General features: G+C 47.2%; 1 protein-coding gene across 2 annotated transcripts in view; it reads left to right on the top strand.

Annotated features, from left to right (window-relative positions):
- Positions 1 to 2,713: 2,713 nt before the first annotated feature.
- The window catches only part of FAM107B (family with sequence similarity 107 member B), a 59,424-nt gene continuing 56,137 nt past the window's right edge, over positions 2,714 to 6,000 (top strand). Inside the window, exon 1 of one of the 2 annotated variants that reach the window (XM_061467274.1) lies at positions 2,714 to 2,830. The gene's annotated coding sequence lies outside the window, so the exon portion shown is untranslated. Of the gene's footprint in view, positions 2,831 to 4,649; positions 4,792 to 6,000 lie in introns of those variants that run through there. The other variant, XM_061467275.1, reaches the window with a different exon arrangement.

Genomic DNA, 6,000 nt, shown 5'->3' with positions numbered 1-6,000 from the left:
TAAATTACTTGTGAGATGTTTGACTCAAACCTGTCATTTAAGCACTGTCTTGTATGAGGCACTGAGTGAGGAATTCAGACGCTATGGTAACAAGCAGGTTGATCTCAGCCATCGTTGATCCTCAGATGTGTTCTTGGTGAGTCCTTTCAACTTTCTGCCTCTTCCAAACCTTTTTCTTCATTGCTTGTGTCCAGCAATAGTTTTCAAGTCTGTATACAGCCACAGTAGCTTAGAGTCTGCACAGCCTCACAGTCATTTCATGGAGCACAAGTTAATAGTATGTATGGGAGGGACTTTGCTATATCTGCATCCAGTATGGCCAACCACATAACCACACACTCAAACTGAATATAACACTGGAACAAAGCAGCTATCACCATGAAAAATGCCTATGCTCCTTTGACAAGCTGTGGCAAGACACCTAGAGATTTTTGGTAGCTTCAGTGAAGTGTTACATTCCATTTAAAGGTGTGGATGTGCAGGATCTGTTGGGGAAAAGGTACATATCACAGCAAAATAGCTGTCTGAGCTGAGAAAAGGTTGGGAAACACTGGTGTGACGTGTCAGATTGCAGAACAGGGACAACCGCCTATGCAGTGTCTAAGGGGGCAGAGATAAAAACATGGTCAGGACTACAAAGCATCTTTAGAATACAAATGGTTAATGCTTACATACAGAAATGATATGGAGAGGTTGTAAGGTCAAGAATGCAAAAGATAGGGAAATTCAGCACTCCAGCTGGCCTTGCAGCTCATTTTCTTTCTTTGCTGTTTGCAATTCCTTGGTCATATATCATTCCTCCCTCCCATGCTTCAGATGGAGCATTGCTCACAGAGCAGGGAACTATTCAATGCTGATACCCTCTCATTCACCTAAGCACATCATTTTACTGCATTTAATTAAAAAAAAAAATCAATTTTTATTAGGTTTTGTTCCATACAGTATCCATGGGCTTCACAATACAGAACAACTATATCTCACAACACTCTTGTGAAGGAAGGGGCACCTGGGGAATGGGGCTGCCCATAACCAGCGCTGGCACTGCGAACTTGTACAACACAAATGGGTGTCCACCTTGGTACACTACAAGTGACTTTTTGAGGAGCATTTAGCATTTTATAACATTTCATTTGTTCACAGAGAGCTCTGATTGATGATGTTGCTGTTTGGCAAGACTCAGATTGAACCAGAACTGACAGTGGCCACCCATGCTCTGGATTTCATCCATTTCTTAGGTTTCACCTTTTTTCTCCCTAATGAAAGAACAGCTGCACACAAAGACCTGAGCGGTCTTTTAGTACATACCAGCTCTCCAGATGTCGGCCCTTGTCATGAGTAAAATGCAGTTGTGACCAAATAACATGGTCACAGAAAACATATTTCTCCCGACCCACTCTGCCCCCTTACCATGCTGGGGCAGCGGGTTATTTAGGAGAGATTCGGTGGAAACAGCACCACCTGCTGAGCACCCAACATCCTTCCTGCAGGGGCTTCCTGGGGCTGGTGGTTTTGGGAAGGGTAGGATCTGTCTCTACAGCACAAGTGATGTTGGCTACTCAGCTCCTCAAGTTACTGAGCTTAAATCAGTCTGAAGCTTTCCATCCCTGGTATGACTCAAGCTGCTGTTGTCACTTTGCTGTGATTTGAGTCATCTGCTCTGAAGAATAACAACATAATCCTAGTGATAAATATACAGAAGAAATAAGAGAATGGTTTGGGTTAGAAAGGACCTTAAGATCATGCAGTTCCAACCCACCTGCCATGGGAAGGGACACCTTCCACTAGACTAGGTAAATCAATTCAATCCAAGTATGTACACCAATGTATAAACACATACTTCATCCTCAAAGGTCTTTCTTTTCTTTGGGTTCATTCCCAAAGCCTATGCATGTCATGTTGGGTCTCAGGCTCTCCATCATGTCTCCATCCCGTAGTACTCACTACAAAGAGATTCTGGGGCATACTGAGGTATGTTTTGGCTGTCTGGCTGTGATTTCTTGTCCTTTTACTTGGATGGGTACACTTGCAGAGTGGGAGCCTGAATTCTTACAGGTTGACTGATGGAAATACCCATAGGGAGAGGGCTCCAGACCATGAACAGGGAGAGGAAACCACTCAGGGAAGGTTAAATGAAGGCATTCCTGTTCCATGAAGAGGGAGGTGGCTCTTACAGGTGAGCCGGGCCAGCAGCATTTGAGAAGCACCCGTGGGCACCCCAGCTCAGAGCAGCTTCCAGGGTCTGAAGGGAGCTACCAGGATGCTGGAGAGGGACTCTTCATCAGTGACTGTAGTAACAGGACAAGGGGTGATGAGTTCAAACTGAAACAAGAAGTTTAGATTAGATATAAGGAAGTTCTTTACTGCAAGGGTGCTGAGGCACTGGCACAGGGTGCCCACAGAAGCTGTGGCTGCCCCATCCCTGGCAGTGTTCAAGGCCACAGGGTTGGACACAGGGGCTTGGAGCAACCTGCTCCAGTGGAAGGTGTCCCTGCCCGTGGCAGGAGGGTTGGAACTGGGTGATCTTAAGGTCCTTTCCAACCCAAACCGTTCTGTGCTTCTATGCTCCGCACATCCCCCCTCACCCCCAGCCCGGATCTCTCCACGCCTGACAACAAAGGAGGCGGTCGGCGGTGACTCAGCGGCGGGCCCGCCTCTGGCCCGCCCCGCCGCTCCCCTCAGGCGAGGCTGGGCCGGCTCCGCGCGTGTGGCGGGGCCGCGCTGGCGGACACTCAGTGAGTGACCGAGCGGGCAGCGCCGGCTCACTCTTCCCCTGCTCCCGCCTCGGGGTCCCCCTGCCCTCGTCCCCCCACGGGAGAGCCGCCCCGGCGAGGTAGGTTTTGTGTCTCCTCACACAAAGGCGCTGCGCTGGCGGGGTGGGACGGGACAGCCGCGGGGTGGGGAGGGAAGGCGGCTCCCGGTGAGGGTCCGGGTGGTGGCGGTGTCCCATCGCCGTACCCCCTCCTCACGCTGTGGGGTGCTGCGGGGCGGGACGCGGCGGCACCCCCGGGCTGTGGGGGTCCGGCGGAAGAGCCCCGGCTCTGCGCCTTCATTCGTGAAGGGAAACCCTGCGAGTTGATAGTGGCTTTGTAAGAGCAATAATGAAGGGGGGAGCGAAGTAGAAGGGAGCCCGGAAAGGGTGCGGGGCACCGAGGATGTCACAGGTCCCGCCGGCCAGGGGGCCGCCGAAGCCCGCTCCCCCCCCCCCCCGAGTTGGCTGGGGCTGAGGAACCGGCGGGGCCTTTCTGCTTCCCGGAGGGCAAACTTACTTATTCTCTGGTGACTTTGGGGGTTGGAGCCGGGGTGTGTGGTGTTGGATGGGAAGAAGAGGTGGAAAATAAGAAATAGATATATTCTGTTTCCTATAGGTCCTGCCTTGTAGAATGAGGGTTCAGAGCAGTCGAACTTCTGATGTAGACAGTGGATGTTGCCTTACAAATCTTTAGAAGCAGTAAACACTGGGAGTGTGGTGAGCACTTGCGCTGTCCCCCTGTGCTCCCATCCTTCCCAGTGCGAGTCTGTCAGAGTTTCCCTTCAGGCAGTCCAAATGTCCAGGTTTTCCTATGTGTTGGGTTGGAAAGCATTGCGTCTGGCCAGAGTAACTGCATGGATAAACCCATTTAGGAGGTTCATAAGGGGAAGGGATGCAGTGCAGGAGCTCTGTGTATCAAAACTACTTGTTTGCTTCTTCCAGTGGATTTCTTTTCATAGCTTAATGAGTTCTGGCATGTATCAATACTGTGCGACTGCAGAGTATGGCTGTGGCTGGCATCAGAGCAGAGCTTGGTCCTGTTAAGTTCAGGGCATGTTTGTAGCAAACTGAAGAGCGAGGCAGGAACTTGTGAACTTTCTGGGTTTTGTGGAGAATTCTGCGTAGTCAAACAAAAATGCAGCAGAACGAGGGGAAGATGCTTCTGTGTGAGCTGTGTGCATCTTGTGGTGGGAGTACTGTTGAGTAACGCTGGCAGCGTTGCTGTTTTGCATTGTGGTACGTATATGTGTATGTACTAAGTCCTGTGGCACCAGTGAGGATATTTAACTTTGGCTTGGCACAGAAGTGGGAGAATGGAAGAATGTTGTTAAAAAAATGGCAATAATTGCTTGGGGATCTTCTAGGTAATTTGAGGGGGTTTTAAACTGTCTTTAATCTCGCTGTGTTGTGAACAGAACACTAGGAATCTCTTACTTTATTGATGGTTGTTTTCCTAGCAATATAGGGACAGAGAGTACGTACTATGTGATAGCTGGTTGCTTATTGCCAGCGATATTTGCTCGGGGACAATAAACAATTGTTTGCTGGGCTTTATTAAAAAGAACCACAAGATCCCTATATCTCCTAAAACAAAGCCTTTATTGTCTTAAAGCAACTGTGGGCCGATTTCATGCTTGGTGTAGTTCCACTGATGTCCGTGGAGTTTTGCCAGGGATCATTCTGGCAGGTGAAGTGTCACTTCTGTTTTTCAGAGTCCAAAATGCTCAAGAGTAATGCTGCTACTTTGCCTCCAGCATTAAAGTATTGTTAACTCAAATGGTATGCTGATGCTTCCCAAAAGGAAGAGGTAGAGGTGGGAGAGTCATCTCATCAGATCCTCTAAATACTTCCCTGCTTCCTTTTTCCTTTCTGCATCTGATCTTACACCCCTTTATTTACTCTCTTCGTCCTTTTTCTGTCTTAGCACCTCTTTTCTCTCTTCAAAATTAAGAAGTTTCTCTGAACTCCAGCTCATCCTTGAGCTTTTAAAGGTCTCGAGTCTTGCTGTACTGAGCCCTACACCATCCCTGCACAACAACTAGGTAAGTGAGTAGCTGTGTGGCAGCTGCAGTTGGGAAATCTTTCTTGCACATGGTTCTTTACAAGCTGACTTATGTGGTGGCTCTGGTCAGTGTGTTTTGCTGAAGTGGCAGATTGTCTGACAGTCATGCTGTGGAACAGCCAGGCTTGAGACAGACAGTTGCTGGGATGGAGGTGGGGAGTCACTTGGTTTTTACATTTTGCTGTACTCCGGATGCTGAGAAACAACTCTTTTTGACAACCCGCTTCATAACATTAGTAAGGACGGGAAAATCACCTGAAAATAGGAGTAGAATTAAAAATGGGGAAACATAGAAGAAATATTCTTGTTTAATATGTGAGAAAAAGAATGGAACTGTTTAACTAGTAATCTTCTTCAACAGAACTTTGGCTCCATAAAAGTTTCAAAACCAAAGATTTTCTTGAATAAAACTGTTATTTTTTTTTTTGTAGGCAGTTATCAGTGTTACATACACATGGCCAACTCTAAGACTGTTCTGACACTGTGGGAGCTTTAAAGAGAGCAAGCTTCACTGCTCAGTTTTGCAGCATCTCTGCTGAGACATTTTTGTTTCTGACATCTTTGTGCTGTACAACTTTGGCTCTATCTGCATTTCATAAGTGCACAAAAAAAGCATGTTAGACACAACTGACAGCTGATACCCTTCTGATGCTTTTGGAAAAAGCACGTATCGAAGAGCAAGACACATGCAACTCTGAATGGGAAAAAATGTGCTTAATGCTTCTTTAATTCAATGATTAGTCTAAAGTTTGTTCTGGTTTGGCCAGACCTTATGTGCTCAGTGGCAGTGTGGTTTGCTGCTTAACATGATGTTGCAAAGAGCCTGCAACTCTTCTGTATTTACTTAAAAGAGTACGTAAATTGGTGTTTTGATGTTTAATTTTAACATCAGACAGTGGAAGGATCCAGCTGTGGAAAGGGAATTGGTCACTTGCTAACCTGAACATAGAGCTGCAGATTTGACAGGAGAAATATTTTGTAGGAGGAAGTTCAATTATCTGTCTAGGATTGCATTTCTCAGTGATATTTCCTCTTTCCAGATCTTGCATATGTCTGTGTGTGCTTCATTCTTACTAATCCTCTCAACACTCTATGGAAGTAGAAAGGTGTTGCAGCTTCTCACTGTGGGGAAGACCCCTTTCCTTTGCAGGTGAGGATTAAAACCACCACAAAGTAAATGGGTCATCCA

Source organism: Pezoporus flaviventris, unplaced genomic scaffold (genome assembly GCF_033815535.1).
Source record: "Pezoporus flaviventris isolate CSIRO_AGI_PZ_B2104156 unplaced genomic scaffold, CSIRO_AGI_Pfla_v1 ptg000045l, whole genome shotgun sequence".
Classification (NCBI taxonomy): Eukaryota; Metazoa; Chordata; class Aves; order Psittaciformes; family Psittacidae; genus Pezoporus; species Pezoporus flaviventris.
The sequence above is the reverse complement of the archived record's forward strand: the minus strand, read 5'-3'. Positions and strand labels throughout refer to the sequence as shown.